Source organism: Schistocerca serialis, chromosome 8 (assembly GCF_023864345.2).
Source record: "Schistocerca serialis cubense isolate TAMUIC-IGC-003099 chromosome 8, iqSchSeri2.2, whole genome shotgun sequence".
NCBI classification, from domain to species: Eukaryota; Metazoa; Arthropoda; class Insecta; order Orthoptera; family Acrididae; genus Schistocerca; species Schistocerca serialis.
Window position 1 is genome coordinate 211,487,704 of NC_064645.1, and position 17,391 is coordinate 211,505,094.

The 17,391-nt window shown below is 41.7% G+C and overlaps 1 pseudogene; it reads right to left on the reverse strand.

Annotated features, from left to right (window-relative positions):
• The window catches only part of LOC126416928 (neural-cadherin-like), a 275,218-nt pseudogene extending 258,268 nt beyond the window's left edge, over positions 1-16,950 (reverse strand).
• Positions 16,951-17,391: the final 441 nt, after the last annotated feature.

Below are 17,391 nucleotides of genomic sequence, written 5' to 3' on the forward strand. Positions count from 1 at the left end.
TCGGGGACAGTTCGGCACAAAAGGCCTGTGGTCTCTGGTGGCTACTTAGAGAGTTATTGTATTTGATTTGATTTCTTACCTTCACTACGACGACAACCACATAACACCACTTTTCTATCTGTATGGGGGTGGTTGTGTGTTTTTCGGTGTAAGTTTTGGTGATTGCAAATTACACATTTTTTTTACTGTTCTGAATGAATTGGGGTAGCAAACAAATGAATCATAATTATTAGGTCTACAACTTTGCTTTCACCATTTTTTCTCGAATTCAAGGCTTTGTTGTCAAAAACTTACAAAAACTTTACGACTGAAAGTACTGGCCATCACTGGCCACTAATTTCTCCCATTTTTCTGGCAGCAAACGAATCCCGTGGCGGAAGAACCGGGCGTCTTTAGAGGAGATCCATGAGTCGATCCAATCTTGCACTTCATGTGACCGGAAGCGCTGGTCATCTGGGCTCTTTGAAACTGATCGGAAAAAATGGTAGTCAGAGGAAGCAATGTCTGGAGAATACGGTGGGTGGGTTACGACTTCACATTTCAACGTTTCCATATATGTTTTGACGCATGTTGCGACATGGGGTCGAGCATTGTCATGCTGCAAAATCACCATTTCATGTCTGTCGCTGTATTGCGGCCGTTTGTCTTTCAGTGCTGAGCTCAAACTCCCCAATAGATTTCGATAACGATCTCCAGTAATTGTTTCCGTCGCAGTTTTCTTCATGTTAAAGCAAAAAATTAAAACTTCCGGCAAATGACGAGAACTGGGCTCTTAAGTTGACTTACTCAATCAAGAAAACTTTATGATGCAATCACAATTCGAATAATATTTAGATGACGTTATGTTTACAAATGCAAATATTTACTGTATGAGCCGGCCGGTGTGGCCGAGCGGTTCTAGGCGCTTCAGTCTGGAACCGCCCGACCGCTACGGTTCCAGGTTCGAATCCTGCCTCGGGCATGGATGTGTGTGACGTCCTTAGGTTAGTTACGTTTAAGTAGTTCTAAGTTCTAGGGGACTGATGACCTCAGATGTTAAGTTTCATAGTGCTCAGAGCCATTTGAACTTACTGGATGACACTTACGACCTACCAGCTGCACCACTACTTGACGCTACTGCCATCTATTGCAAAATAGCGGAAGCACAGTTGCAGAGCTAATACATTCTACTTTACAATGAGCTCAGATCACTGGTCCCTTATACCAAAATACTCAGAAAATGTCCCTAAATGAGTCCGAAACTTTGTCAGTAGAGTTCAGGTTCACATTGCATATTTGTATGTACAATATCAGCAAAAGAACTATGTGTCTGTAAATATAATACCCTTGCAAATAGTTAAACGTTTCATGGCGAGTATCATTTTCTCAGGAAAAATGCAGCCAGTTCGCCAATGATCAGCCGTATCCGCGCCTATTGATAATAATGACGATGCATCCCCAAAGAATTCCGAGGAAAAGTGAGCTGCTTTTCTGTATCTGTATCTACCGGGTGATCAAAAAGTCAGTATAAATTTGAAAACTACATAAACCACGGAATAACGTAGATAGAGAGGTAAAAATGGACACACATGCGGCCCCTTCCGCCGGAGGTTCGAATCGTCCCTCGGGCATGGGTGTGTGTGTTGTTCTTAGCATTAGTTAGTTTAAGTAGTGTGTAAGGAATTCACACAGATTTGAATTAGAAAATACACTGCAAAAAAGAATCACTTTTTCGAAACCTCGTAATTCCCTTCCGTTGCGATGCGTAAGTTTGAAATTTGGCTCAAAGGTGTGTACAACATTCCACTGTAATGGTGCAAAAGCGTGTCACCCTGAGAGGTCAACCTCAGGCTTGACCACGCTTTAAACGGGAAGGTGTCGACATATGCTACAAAAAGGCTCACAGCTCAGATCATGTGACCTGTAAGGTAGGTTAACGATGTCACATTGGCGCCAAATTTCACCACAGTTCTGCTCATGCCACTGTGAAGATGTCACGTGATGGGAAGGTAGTGAAACGCCTTTTTATCCACATTTCACCACTTCTTTTAACACCTCTGTGGTGGGGGTCAGAAACGCGACGCCAAGATTTCAAGTTGCGCGGTTTTCTTATGAGCGCACGAGGGAAACATTTCAGGGACACCACCGCTCAGAATCACCACGAAAGGAAACGACAGTACGCAGTGGAATGAACAACCGGGAGACATTCATTACAACCTTCGATACTTCCCTCACTCTCAGAGCACAGTGTGGGGCTGCATCACCATCGCACCGCAGCGCGACCACCGTTTTTGCTCTCGTGTACAGGTTGGAACGACTTGGGACCATTCAAAACCATTCGACGAAATCTGAACGTGCTCCAAAGCAGATAATGGTACATATGCTTTATCAGCGCTCCTGTTTTGCGTCCTTCTGTGGCTTGGTCATACCGGTCGGCCGATCTCCCCAGATGGGGTCTCCCGGCCAAATACGTCATAATATTTTTTTTTATTTTCGTGAAAAATGTGTTACATGTCACCACCAAAGGAATTCAATATTGTAAGGCCAGCTTAGATTTCCTGAGAAGGCATGCCTATGAAATGGAGGGACGGAACAGTGGGTCTAGCCGCACTGAGTCTATAACATGCTGGTCCCGTACAGAAACAAGAAAAATTAACAGAGCGTTTTCTGTCAGTCTTAGGTTTGTGTTGATTTTGGACTGGCGTATGATATAGTTGCGCCGGGATAGGGCTATAAGAATTAACCGATTCACGATTTAAAAGACAAAGTTTTATTATACAGTGCGAAGTGCCTGTAATATTAATTAATATGTACTAATTGTTCTCAGCAGTTTATCGTTTTCTTTATCGTTTCCTTTATAGAGTGAACTGAGATGAAAATATTCTGATTTTGTTTCCAATAATTGAGGTAGTGTTTAGTATCTTTAACTGCTGCTTGGAACTGATACATTTGTTTATTCTTAATATAGCTATTCAGCATTCTCTGAAGCCGAGCGATGCTCAGAGCAGAGGAACATTGTTAACAGATGCGTACTCTAGGGGCCTAGTAATGATTTTTATGCCGGTAAATTAATATTTCCAGGGGATTTTTAGTTTTAGACACCAAACAGGCGGCTCAGATGAGTCAAAATATATAAAAATCGAGTACCAGTCCTTATCCAAACTTTAAAGGAGATCCGCAAGACTAGTATACCATACAGATGAAGAAAAAGAAAAATTGAAAACGTCCATCACTTGCGATTCTTGAGAAAGAATGGATAGCCATTCCTCCATAGACATCCAGACACCTCATTGAAAGTGTCTGCAATGGAGTTCAAGCCGTCATAAGGGGGATGGGTGGACGTATCCCATAAAAATGTCCTCAAATAGGTGTCTGGATACTTTTGAATAGGTAGCGTGTTCCACAAGCTGCGACATTGTGGCGAATAAAACAGTGACCCGTATGTAGAATAAATTTCCTTTAATTTACGTCTATGGTCACAAACTTTTAGTTCAGTGTTTTAAAACACAGATCTGAAGATGGTCATTATAGACGGAAACCGGTAATCTGTGAACAATAAGTTTCTGACCACAGACGTAAATTAAAGGAAATTTATTAGATAGTGTGTTACCAACTGAACATCCGAATCCCCTCATGGGTATACAAAAAGCCTCGAAGTGCCATTATCTCTCTCTTACTTTACAAACAGCAAACGGGCGTTCCTGCTTAGCTTTAAGGAGGAACGCACCGGGCGAAAGGCAGTGGTGGAGATTTTGCTTAACCAAAACCGTGTTATTCCTAGCGTTGGCAGTCCAACAAGCTATGCAGGAGAGCCTCCGTTGACTTTGGACTGTAGAGTACGGTACATACAGGTAGGGCCGTGAAGACTTCTTAGGCAGGTAAACGGGAGAGGGAGTTCTTTGAAAAAGACGAGGTTCTAGGGTCGACTTCCATGAATTTTAATTCAGACAGATGGTACTTGCGGATAAAGGCGAGAGCTGTCAGACGGTTAATCTGATTAGTCACGCTAGTAAAATCTACCCAGAATAATATACAGCTGAAAGGAAAGAAAAATTAAATACGTACTGGACGCAAGTTAGTTTGTTTTTAGGATGGAAAATAGAACCAGAGAGTAATAGTGCTATTCCACTTAGTAATGGAAGGCGCACCTTTGATAAATGTATCCCTTCCTATCCTTTCTGCACGTAAAGAAAGACTTCGACGATGTAAGGTGGAATGAGATGTTTACAATCCTTAGAAAATTGAGGCTAAAGTACAGCGACAGATGTTGCTTGTCGTAGGGTAGTTGTCGGTTGTGGGATGCGAATGGTCGATTTTGGTTTACTTGGACAATTCTAGGAAACTGTCATTCAGCAGTAGAGGGGATTGCCTACTAGACACTTGTGCCATTCATTCTCGAGTATCGATCGAGTGTCCGGGATCCTCACAGGGTCAGAATAAATGAATACATCGTAGCAATCTAGATGTGTGGTGCCAGATTTGATACTAGTAAGTGTACTACGAAAGTGGTCCGTGAATCCAAATGGGAATTCTAGGAAAGAGGAATACGTTCTTTTCGCGAATCACTACTGAGAAAGTTTTATGAACTGGTATTTACAAAAAAAAAAAGCCGACGGATGCTATTGCCACCAACATACGTTTCGTGCAACTATAAGACAAGAGAAATCAGGGTTCGTACGGAAAACTATGGACAGGCCTTTTCCCGTCGCTCCAAGAGAATGACTAGCAGTGGTACAAGATATCCTCCGCCATGCACCGTGTGGAAGCCTTTTTTAAACGTGCTATACGCCGTAAATAAAGGACAAATGTACACAAAAAATTATTTTATTACTAAAACTTATGTACACTTGTTACTTTTTGACATAATTTCCATAACGATTTAGCATTTTTTGTGTCTGTGGACAAGGTTTCTCATACCTTCTTCATGAAATGTTGGCGTCAATGAATTGGAATGAGTCTTGACGTTTTCTCGAGGCTTATCAGTTGGGAAGATGGTTGATCGGAAATGTGCCACTGAAATTACCCGTGAGGGTGAGTGTCGTCATGGATCAGAACCCATCTACAAGTCGGCGTGGCTCACTGAATACATTCGTCTCGTTCGCCAATGATTTTCCACTGCACTATTCCCGTCTGCTTGTAGGAAACTAATAAGCTTCGCAATTCGCACTTGACGGGAGAGTCAGTCGAGACGGCCACGTTTGTGAGCTGCAGCTCTGCACTGATCGACGTCTTGAACTCGTCAGTGACAGAACCTACCGTGCATATCATAAATCTACAACTATAGAGCCCAAGTAGGAGTTAAAAAAGTGTAAGACAAGTTCGTGTTAAGAATGATCTAAGGCACTGTTGCAGCCGACCACCACTGTTGTTCGACTTGTTCGTTGAAGAAGCATGAAAGAAGGGAAGGAAAATTTAGGAGGAGGAATAAAAGTGCAGGGAAAGAGATGCCGGTACTAACGTTTGCATAAACCATGGCCATTCTAGCCAGATATTAGGAAGAATTAGATAGGCTGTTTAATAGAATGAATAGTATACTTAGCACAGAAAATGGGTTTAGAATAAACAAAGAGAGACAAAGGAAACGAAGAGTGGTTCAAAGGAGAGTAATGACTTGCGTAACATCAAAACGAGGAACGACAGAGTGGTGCAAGAAGTTAAACAATTCTCCTATATAGGGATGAAGATTACACTGGACGGCTGAAGCAAAGAAGAGATCTAAGGCAGACTGGCACAGATGAAGAAAGCTCTATTGAATAAATGAGCTTTGTTGATATTAAATATTCATAAAGAAATATGGAAGAGGTTTCTGATCTGCAGGTATGGGTCTCGAATCAAGTCACATCCATAAATTTTAATTGGTTGTATTATTAGTTTAGGAGGACAACGAGATTTATTAAATATGCATAATTTTAAAGTATTACGTCTACACCGCCGGTCTTGCACCACTTTCTCTCTTATGTACTGTGATTTCTGCCTGGTGTTAAAACAACTTGATATGTCTTTTGTGCTTTCGTCAGTATGTTTTTTTCTCGACGTAAAAAAGGTAAATACTTTTACTTTGATGCCTTCATCAGCAGTTACGTCATGCGCCATGTGACACAAAAATTAGTTTCACGTTTGACCCAGTCTCTTTCATCAGATGTCATAAAATAATTTAAAATCAAGATTGTTGAACGACTGAAAAGAATGAAATAGACAGCCTAATTTTTATGTATAATCCGTTCTTCTCTTTTTTTCTTAAAAAGGAGATATAAAAAGAATAGTCCTCTTCTAAGAGGGAGAGCAAAAAATTCATTTGTCATACATAATTTCTCCGTAACAACACAATAACTTAGTGCCGTGTCTAGTTTCCGACCTTCTATACCACTGCATTTAGCCGCTCGGGGTTAGAGACAGCAAGTTTCCGGATGAATCTGCCATTCTCTGACAGCTTTCCCATGCATCATGAACCGTTTCGGACAGTGCTGTCTTGGTTGTCGGTGTTGGGCTTGAGTCTGGAACTGCGCGACTGCTACTATCGCAGGTTCAAATCCTGCCTCAGGCATGGATGTGAGTGATGTCCTTAGGTTAGTAAGGTTTAAGTATTTCTAAGTTATTTCTAAGTTATATACTTCAAGAAGAATATAATAATTCCAATCCCAAAGAAAGCAGGTGTTGACAGATGTGAAAATTACCGAACTATCAGCTTAATAAGTCACAGCTGCAAAATACTAACACGAATTCTTTACAGACGAATGGAAAAACTAGTAGAAGCCAACCTCGGGGAAGATCAGTTTGGATTCCGTAGAAACACTGGAACACGTGAGGCAATACTGACCTTACGACTTATCTTAGAAGAAAGATTAAGGAAAGGGAAACCTACGTTTCTAGCATTTGTAGACTTAGAGAAAGCTTTTGACAATGTTGACTGGAATACTCTCTTTCAAATTCTAAAGGTGGCAGGGGTAAAATACAGGGAGCGAAAGGCTATTTACAATTTGTACAGAAACCAGATGGCAGTTATAAGAGTCGAGGGACATGAAAGGGAAGCAGTGGTTGGGAAGGGAGTAAGACAGGGTTGTAGCCTCTCCCCGATGTTGTTCAGTCTGTATATTGAGCAAGCAGTAAAGGAAACAAAAGAAAAATTCAGAGTAGGTATTAAAATTCATGGAGAAGAAATAAAAACTTTGAGGTTCGCCGATGACATTGTAATTCTGTCAGAGACAGCAAAGGACTTGGAAGAGCAGTTGAATGGAATGGACAGTGTCTTGAAAGGAGGATATAAGATGAACATCAACAAAAGCAAAACAAGGATAATGGAATGTAGTCTAATTAAGTCGGGTGATGCTGAGGGAATTAGATTAGGAAATGAGGCACTTAAAGTAGTAAAGGAGTTTTGCTATTTGGGGAGCAAAATAACTGATGATGGTCGAAGTAGAGAGGATATAAAATGTCGACTGGCAATGGCAAGGAAAGCGTTTCTGAAAAAGAGAAATTTGTTAACATCCAGTATTGATTTAAGTGTCAGGAAGTCATTTCTGAAAGTATTCGTATGGAGTGTAGCCATGTATGGAAGTGAAACATGGACGATAAATAGTTTAGACAAGAAGAGAATAGAAGCTTTCGAAATGTGGTGCTACAGAAGAATGCTGAAGATTAGATGGGTAGATCATGTAACTAATGAGGAAGTATTGAATAGGATTGGGGAGAAGAGAAGTTTGTGGCACAACTTGACCAGAAGAAGGGATCGGTTGGTAGGGCATGTTCTGAGGCATCAAGGGATCACCAATTTAGTATTGGAGGGCAGCGTGGAGGGTAAAAATCGTAGAGGGAGACCACGAGATGAATACACTAAGCAGATTCAGAAGGATGTAGGTTGCAGTAGGTACTGGGAGATGAAAAAGCTTGCACAGGATAGAGTAGCATGGAGAGCTGCATCAAACCAGTCTCAGGACTGAAGACCACAACAACAACAACAAGTTATAGGGGACTAATGACCTCAGATGTTAAGTCCCATAGTGCTCAGAGCCATTTGAACCATTTTTTTTGAAGAGCTACTTGATTGAGAAGTAGCTCCTCCGGTCACGAAAACTGACAACGGCCGGGAGAGCGATGTGCTCGCCTCACACCCCTCCATATCCGTATTCAGTGACGCCTGAAGGCTAAGGATAACACGGCTGTCGATAAGAACCGTGGGATCTTCCGCGACCTGTTCGGATGTTTTGAATTTAGTTTCAGCAGGAATGAGAGATGAGAAAGATTAACTGAGTTCTGCAATAAATGTCAGCTAGTAATAGCGAATACTCTATACAGGAATCATAAGAGGAGGAGTTGTACTTGGAAAATGCCTGGAGATAAAGGAAGATTCCATTTAGATTACATCACGCAGAGATGCCGAAATCAGATATGTTTCAACATGAAAAATGCAAGAAATCTAGAAAGAAATGATTGTCGGAAGAACTGACCCAACATATAGAATAGTCGAAACAATCTTTGGTAATACAGAAAGCAAGTGCGGTAACATTAAGAGTGTAGTGGGAGTTCCTTTGTTAAAAGTGGAGGAAAGAGCAGATCGATACACTGAAGGCGTCTATGATTGGGAAGACTTGTCTGAAGTTATAGAAGAAATAGGAGTCGACAGGGAAGAGATATGGTGTTCAGTATTAGAATCAATATTCAAAAGAGTTTCGGACGACTTAACGTCAAATAATGCAGAAGAGATATATAACTTTCATTGGAATTTCTAACATCATTCGGGGAAGTGGCTACAAAACGACTGTTCACATTGGTTTGTACAATGTATGAGACTGCAGATGTACCATCAGACTTTTGGAAAAACGTCATCCACACAATTACGAAGATAGGAAGAGCCGAGAAGTGCGAGAATTATCGCACAATCAGCTTAACAGCTCATTCGTCCAAGTTTCTGACACGAATAATACACAGAAGAATGGAAAAGGAAGTAGAGGATCTGAGAAACGACAAACAGTTTCGCTTTAGGAAAGGTAAAAGCACGAGAGAGAAAGTTCTGACATTGCGGTTGGCAATGGAAGCAAGAGTAAAGAAAAATGAAGACCAATTCATAGGATTTTTCGACCTGGAAAAAGCGTTCTACAATACAAAATAGTGTAAGAGGTTCGAAAATCTTAGAAAAATATAGGTAAGCTGTAGGGAAAGACGGGTAATAATGTAGACAAGAATCAAGAGGAAACAATAACAGCGAAAGATTGACAACGAAGTATATGGATTAAAAAGGGTATAAGACAGGGATGTAGACTTTCGCCCCTACTTTTCAGTCTATACATCGAAGAAGCAATGATGGAAACAAAAGAAAAGTTCAAGAGTGTGTTTGAATTTTTTTTTTAAGGCGAAAAGATATTAATAAGATTCGCTGATGACATTATTATTTTCCGTGAAAGTAAAGAAGAATTACAGGATTTATTGAATGGAATGAATAGTCTAATGAGTATAGGATACGGATTGAGAGTAAATCGACGAAAGAAATGTGAAGTAGCAAAATGGTTCAAATGGCTATAAGCACTATGGGACTTAACATCTGAGGTCATCAGTCCCCTAGACTTAGAATTACTTAAACCTAACTAACCTATGGACATCACACACACATCCATTCCGGAGGCAGGATTCGAACCTGCGACCGTAGCAGCAGCGCGGTACCAGACTGAAGCCCCTAGAACCACTCGGCCACAACGGCCGGTTGTGAAGTAGCAGAAATGAGATCAGTGAGAATCTTAGTATTAGAATTCGAGCTCACGATGTAATTATGCCCCCTCGGCAGCAAAATAACCTTTGATGGACGAAGCAAGGAGGACATAAAAAGTAGCCTAGCACTGGTAAAAGGGAGTCCCTGGCCAAGAGAAGACTACTAGTACCATACACAGGCCTTAATTTGAAGAAGAAATTTGCTAGAATGTATGTTTGGAGAACAGAATTGCTTGATAGTAAAACATGGACTGCGGGAAAACCGTAACAAGAGTCTGCGTGGGAAACCGGAACAAAAGAGAATCAAAGCGTTTGTGATGTGTCAGTACGTAAGAATTTTGAAAATTAGGTAGTCTGATAAAGTAAGGAATGAGGAGGTTCTCCATAGAGTCGTCGAGGAAAGGAATGTAAGGAAAATACTGACGAGGAGAAGAGGCGGGATAATAGGACATCTTTTAAGACATCAGGAAATAACTTGCATGGTACTAGAGGGAGCTGTAGGGGGTAAAACCTGTAGAGATTTTATATGATCGTTTCAGCAAAAATACTCTTCTAGCATTCTTGACGGAGCTATTAAAGTTAGTAACAACAGTCACTTTGATGATCTGATGATCACCAATCCCTCTCTCTATTCTGGTCCCGACTCTAATTTGTTCGAAGTGACAACTGAAACTTTATGACTGTTCCTCTTATGCTTGCATCATCAAGCGGAACAGTTTTTGGATCGACCTTTAAGGTAAGGAAATGTGGAGGAAGGCAACAAAGGAGTCGAAAGGTGTCAAACGATTGCAAAAAGGGATAGTAAAACTCATTTTCCAAAAGGGTCAACAGGCAGACGCGTACAGTTACCGGCTTCCCCGCTGACGACAATCTGTAGTATAATTATGGAATATGCCTTATGCTCACACATTACGACATTTCTTGAGAGTGAAGATCACCTCTTCAACAATCAGCATGGATTCCACAAATGGAATTCTTGCGAAACTCAGTTCGTCATTACAATCCAGAACGCCGTAGACAAAGGCGCACAGATTGACGGCGTATTCCTTGACTTCCGCAAGGCATTCTACACAGTGCCGCAGTGTCGCTTAGTGAACACAATACGAGCATATCGAGTATCGGACAGGATTTGTGGTTGGGTAAAGGACTTTCTTGTAAATACAAATCAACACACTGTTCTTAACGGAGCAAAATCGTGAAATGTACAGATAATTTCTAGACTATCCTGAAATCTGGGTTCGCAGGTCAGAGCGGATCAGGTTGTGGAAAGGGGGCCAAGATCAGTTACTGTTAGTTACACAAGAACACAGAACTTTATGCCTTGAAAACAAAACGCACAGTTTTCTCTTTAAAACAACAAGGATCAATTCACGGTTGAGGGCCAAAGTAACTTCTCAATAATTAAATAATTCCCTTTAAAACACAAGAATTTAGAGAAACGGCTGAAGGCCTCACTTAAGTAAATTTTAAATATCTTCTCTGCTAAAGGTCCAAATAATATTTCAGATCAGTAAGGAAATTCTTTAAAACGCAAACATTTACAAATCTCGGCTGAAGGCCATTTTAAGAATTCAAGATAATTAAAGAGACAGAAATTTCAGCATTACGGCCGAAAGCCACAAATTTTAAAAATTTGAAGGCCTAAATAGAGAGCAAACAAGAATTTTAAATGAAACACTGCTGAAGGCGTAATGTTAAAATACTTCACATAAGATTCGGCTGGAGGCCATATACCGAACATAGAAAAGACAAAATTAATACATGGCTGAAGGCCTGGCACAGTGCTTGCGACAAAAGAAAAATCACAATTATAAACAACAGAACAGTGGTACTCAGAAGTGTTCCAAGGGTCGGCCTGGGGAGGAAACTAACAACAATTTAGGTGAGACAGGCAGCCAAGCGTAACACTAAATAATCGGGTGGCAGCAGGACGTAGGGACGGCTGAAGAACCAACCAACAACATAATCAATTCCCTTCCACACGACTAACGGAACGACACCCGAAAACATCAGCGAGGACGAAGATCCTAGCAGCACTACGTCTTGACAGTTGGCGTCTAAACACAGTCAAGGCACAATAACCACTCAAAGACAAAAATGAAAAGCACCAAAGCTGTCGAACTACACGCCGTGCCGGACAGCATCTACACGGCGGAGACTTCCTCGCTGCTCTGTCGCAACCGACCGACTGGCTGCTCCAGTACGCAGACGGCATTCATCTCCTCAGCGGAAATCAAAATCACAGAAGCTACATACAGTTCCACGTAAACACTTGCACCAAGAACTTCGACAATCCTAAAATCAATCACCGTGGAACAACAAGGAGAAATGACAAGTCACACACACACACACACACACACACACACACACACACACACACACACACACACACAGAGTTTCCATAAGCGGTCGGCGACCAAATAACCTCGTCCGATGAGACGACCGACCGAAAGACCAACCAGCGGTCGTACCCGCTCCAGTCACCTTCGGTCGGACAGTTCATGTGTGTGGCCAGCGGTCGGCAAGTACTGGCTGTCCGCGCCTCACTGGTGCTCCGTCCCCGACTGAACTCCCGACAGACGACGACCCGGAAATACTAACGGTCGCTCCAGAGATAGTACGACAGTGCACTTATCGATACATGCTGCTGCTGCCACTAACAGGCAAGCAAACTAGTAACTTAGTGACGCCAGTAATTCGAATTAAAAGAAAAACGAGGCGACAGAGCCACAAAAACAAGATGACGAGCAATAAACGGCATAACTGCGAGCAGCGCACTGTTCATACCCCAAGAAAGTATGACGGGAAGCTACTGTATACAATCGGTAAGAATGCGACGTCATGCGCCACTTAATGTGATCCAAAACGCCGAGCATAAGAACGAGATTCTTGCGGGACTCATACCTCAGATTCTAATGGTGATAACAAGGTACGGTCGAGGTATGTATAGTCTCTGGACTACGGACGATTTGATGCCCAACAGAAGGATCGTCTTAGTGTCATTATCCTACGGTACAGGGTCAAATTATGAATATTACACACTTTCTTCTGCTTAGGCAAAAGGAGCAAATCGCTTGAAATTTTTTGCATTTGACGTGGTCCACGGTGGGCCTTAAAAAGCTTATGGAGGCACCATTACTTCCTGTGCGGTTTCTCAGAAAACTCTAAACAAATGTCTTTACACCATTTTTCGTACCAAAGCCGAGCCACGGATTCCAAGAGACTATGCACAACATAAGGCTGAAATTATTACAATATATTTGTAAGAACCCGATCCCGACCTTGAAACTTTCTTGTTATCGTTAGTTGTTTCCAAGATGCATTTAAAATATGGTATGAGGAGGAATCTAAATAATGAATAATCGCAGAAAATTGCTCATATTTTAACGGAACGTTCTCTAGGCGTATACCTAGAAGTGCCATATTTCCGTTTTCCAAAGTTTTTTTCATTATTGTGAAACATCCTAAAAAGGTGATTTTTGGATACCAAAATTGATCCGCGGATTCCAAGACGGTTATGCGTAGGAAATAGGTATTATTTCCATGATATATTCTAAGATTCCTTTCTCGAACAGCACTGAAAAATTTTCCTGTTATCTTTATCCGTTTCCTAGATACAGGTATTTGAAGTTATTGTACGTGTGCACGTAAAATATGCACGTGGAATCCGATGTGAGGCAAAGAGGTAACTTATGAATTGACGTAACACGAAGAGATATATTTTACAAATTATAGAGGGCAGTAATCAGTCGTCCTTTTTTATAGGTTTTATTTGGAAAATCCAAATTTCGGCTAGTGCCTATCCATTATCAATACACTATTTTCTAGCCTCGATACATGTCAGTTTCCTGTTGTTCGGGCATCAGTCACAGTTCTTTGAATTGACTGACGCCCGAACAACAAGGGAACTGACATGTATCGAGACTAGAAAATAGTGTGCATTGATAATGGCTAGGCACTAGCCGAAATTTGGATTTTCCAAATAAAACCTTCAAAAAAAAAAAGGACGACTGATTGCTGCGCTCCATAATTTATAAAGACTATCACAGTCGCTGAATGTACCAGCTTTGCTAATGGAAGGTAACTTGATGACGAAGAGATATGCTGTGAAGTACCTCCGTTGTCATCAAAAGGATTGTGGGAACTCCATGTTGTAGGACTCAATGGCGTGCAACATTCTTGTGCACTAAAATCCGGTCTGAGGAAAAATTAATTTTGCGTTATTTCAATTTCATGTAAGTAAAATATTAAAATTCTACTAACTCATAATGTTCTTTTCATATGAGTGACATGATCTGCTGTGGCAGGGAAAAGAAGGGGGAACAGCGGAAAAAATGCTCCTATCTGGGCACAAAAAAGGCGAATATCCGCCTGTTTAAAAGACTCTGACTGTAAAGAGGGGTTACCAATTGCCTCAACATCTTTAAAACATTTCGCATAAGTTTTCGTATGTGAACATGTTCGCTTTTTTATGCTGATAGAGAAGGATAACGTGTCTGTGGGGAAAGAGACGAAAAAGTAATAACTACTGGAATTTAGTGGTTGTGGTATAGAAAGAATGAAACAGGCAATGGCAGTGTGAAAGAACGGGAGGAAGATAGTGGCAGTGACACTGGCAGAACAATAGTAGGAACAGAGTGAAGGATAGAGAGCCAGTGGGAAAGGAGTAAAGAGACGGAGAAAATGGAAGTGGATGACAGCCATCGATAATAACAGGCAAGGTCTATGACAGTGAAAACGAAGAAGAGGGAGACAATGACAGTGAGAAGAGACAGCAACAATGACAGTGAGAAGAGACAGCAACAGTGGGAAGTAATGAATGAGCTAGTAGCAGTGCGAGAGAGCAAGATGAAGACAGTGACAGTGAGTGGAGGCAGTAGTAGTAGGATAGAACAAAGGAGACAGTGGTTGTGACACAGGAGACAGTGAGGAGACAGTAACAGTTAGTAAGACACAAACAGATGATGACAATGGTTTGGGATAAATGAGTGAGTGAGTGAGTGACAATCGGCAAGTGCGAATGGATGGGTATGAGCGACTAACAAAGATGGACTAGTGGGTGTGAGTGACTTACAGTTAGGATAGCTTGTGGCAGTGAGAGGTGAGCTGCATATTAAAAAGAGCGGGAATATGTTCGCATGGCAAAAGTTTTGGGAAAATTTGTAAAGGTGCCGAGGAAGACAGAATGACAGTTGATAGCTCAGTGAGAGGCTTTTAAACAGAAACGTATTCTCATTTTTTGTGCTCCTACAGGAACATTTTTCCGCTGGTTTATATTAACAGTCAGGTGTATAATGTTGGAGACTCCTTGAAGCCACTTGCGGATGATGATATTGTCTGTAGGAAGGCTTAAACGCCAGAAAACTATAGTGAAATACAGGAAGACCTGCAGAAGGTGAAGAATTCCTGCAGGGCCGGCAGATGACCGTGAAAGTGAATAGTGGGTATAAATGAAAGAAGAGATCTTCTACTGTTCTACTAGGGCTAGTTTTCTTCAACCTTTGACCGGTCGTGAAACTGAGTTTTTTTTTTTTTTTTTTTTTTTTTTTTTCGCAACGTTCAGTTACATCTTCGTTACTTTTCCACATAGTCGCCTCTCCGACTTAGACATTTGTCGTTGCCTTGTACCAACCTTCCAATAACTTAGTCATAGAAGGAAGCCAGCCGCCCAGTGATTTCCGCCAATTCCCTGAGTTGGTCTACGGCTCGTGATCTGTGCCAAAATACTGTCCTCATAGCCAGCGGTTGATGTGAGAGAAGATTTGAAAATAAAAGGGTGTCAAGTCCGGGCTGCATTTCGGGTAATCATTTCCCATCTAAAACGCTGCAGGAGCGTCTTCATTACCATGCGACCGAGAACTGCCATGAAGGAAACAGACGACAGCTCGTGATGTGGGCCACAGGAAATCAGGCGAAAACTCTCACCAGGACTGTACACTTGTTGGGAGGCCCTATAGCCGGCCGCGTTGGTCTAGCGGTTCTGGCGCTGCAGTCCGGAACCGCGGGACTGCTACGGTCGCAGGTTCGAATCCTGCCTCGGGCATGGGTGTGTGTGATGTCCTTAGGTTAGTTAGGTTTAAGTAGTTCTAAGCTCTAGGGGACTTACGACCTAAGATGTTGAGTCCCATAGTGCTCAGAGCCATTTAGGAGGCCCTATATTGCAGGCATCTCTACGTGCTGTATATGATCTCAGTACCGAAAAGTGCGACGTGACACAGTAGACGGACTTACTAAAAACACAGCACAACACATGTATGCAAAGATTCACAGGATATTCACTGTGGTTTTAACTTCGCGACCGATCGGAAGTTAAAAAAATAACCATCATGTTACACTACTGGCCGCATGTGAGTGGGAATAGTAACCACCATAAAATGGAATGATCACATTAAATTCACTGTAGGAAAAGGAGATGTCATGTTGGGATTCATTGGAATAATATGAAGCGAGTGTAATTCATCCATGAAAGAAGGGGCTAAAAATACTCTTTCTATCCGTTTTTGTGCACTGTTCATCGGTCTGCGACCGTTAAAGTAGCAGTAATAGAATGCAAGGAGAAAACGCGACGAAGAGAGGGGCTCTTCGTCACAGTATCGTTTCCTCGACGGAAGATCGTTACCGAGATACAACAGCAGATGCTGTGTAAAATTGTGAGAGTTACTGTTGACATTTCGTAGCGTATGTTTGAAGACGAGTCGGGTAACGTGTTACTTCATTTGTCTCACGAAATGATCACGATAAGAAAATCAGAGAAGTTAGGTGTCACACGGAGCATTACCGACAATCATTCCTCCGACGCGCCATTTGTGAATGGAGCAGCATATGGAGGGAGGGGTGGCAAAAGATATTGATACAAGAACTACCCTCCACCACACACCGTAAGAAGGCTTGAGGAGTATAGATGTAAACGAAATGCTGATTACTAAAAAAAAAAAAATACAGAAAATCAACTGAACATAAGTAAGTCACCATCCAACATTCTACATCAATGATTTCAGGTAGGCAGCCGTTGGCACTGACCGTGAGGATCCTCCTAGGCAGGTTTGCGGGGTCCTCTTCCTCTTGCAGCTCTGCGCGGTACACGGGCTGCTGGAAGACTGGTGGCATGTCGTTGACATCCACCACCGTCACCAACAGCTCTGCCCGGGACGACGCCACCGGGGACTTCCCTGTCACCACTGCCGCAAGCCGCAGCTCATACTGTAAGCACACACACACATAGGAAGGTACTGAATGATGGTCTTTGTAAATAACGTGCCATGAAACACACATATTGGCTTTTGAGTATGTTAGTTATCTGGTCATTCTTCTACTGATTATTTTGCAATTATTTTAGATATTTCGGCTTAACACTCTGCTAGCCATTAAAATTTCAGCACCAGAAAGGACAGTAAATAACGAAATATTATAACCGCATAGGCTTCTGCAGCCAGAGTCAGTTGACATAAAAGTTTACTGAGTATAGTACTGCATCATACAGTAAAAAACTATAGTGGAGAAATCAACTTTTTGGCCACGACCAAGATTATTCGAAAGACGCAGACGTCTATTAAGGACTCAATAACTGATGCTGACAGAACTGAGGGACTCATTCCTATTCTAGAATTTATGGAGTGCCAAAAATATATAAACAAAATTATCCATTAAGGCCAATTGCGAACTGGATCAATTTTCCTACAAACAATTTGGCAAAGTATCTACTATACAAATTTA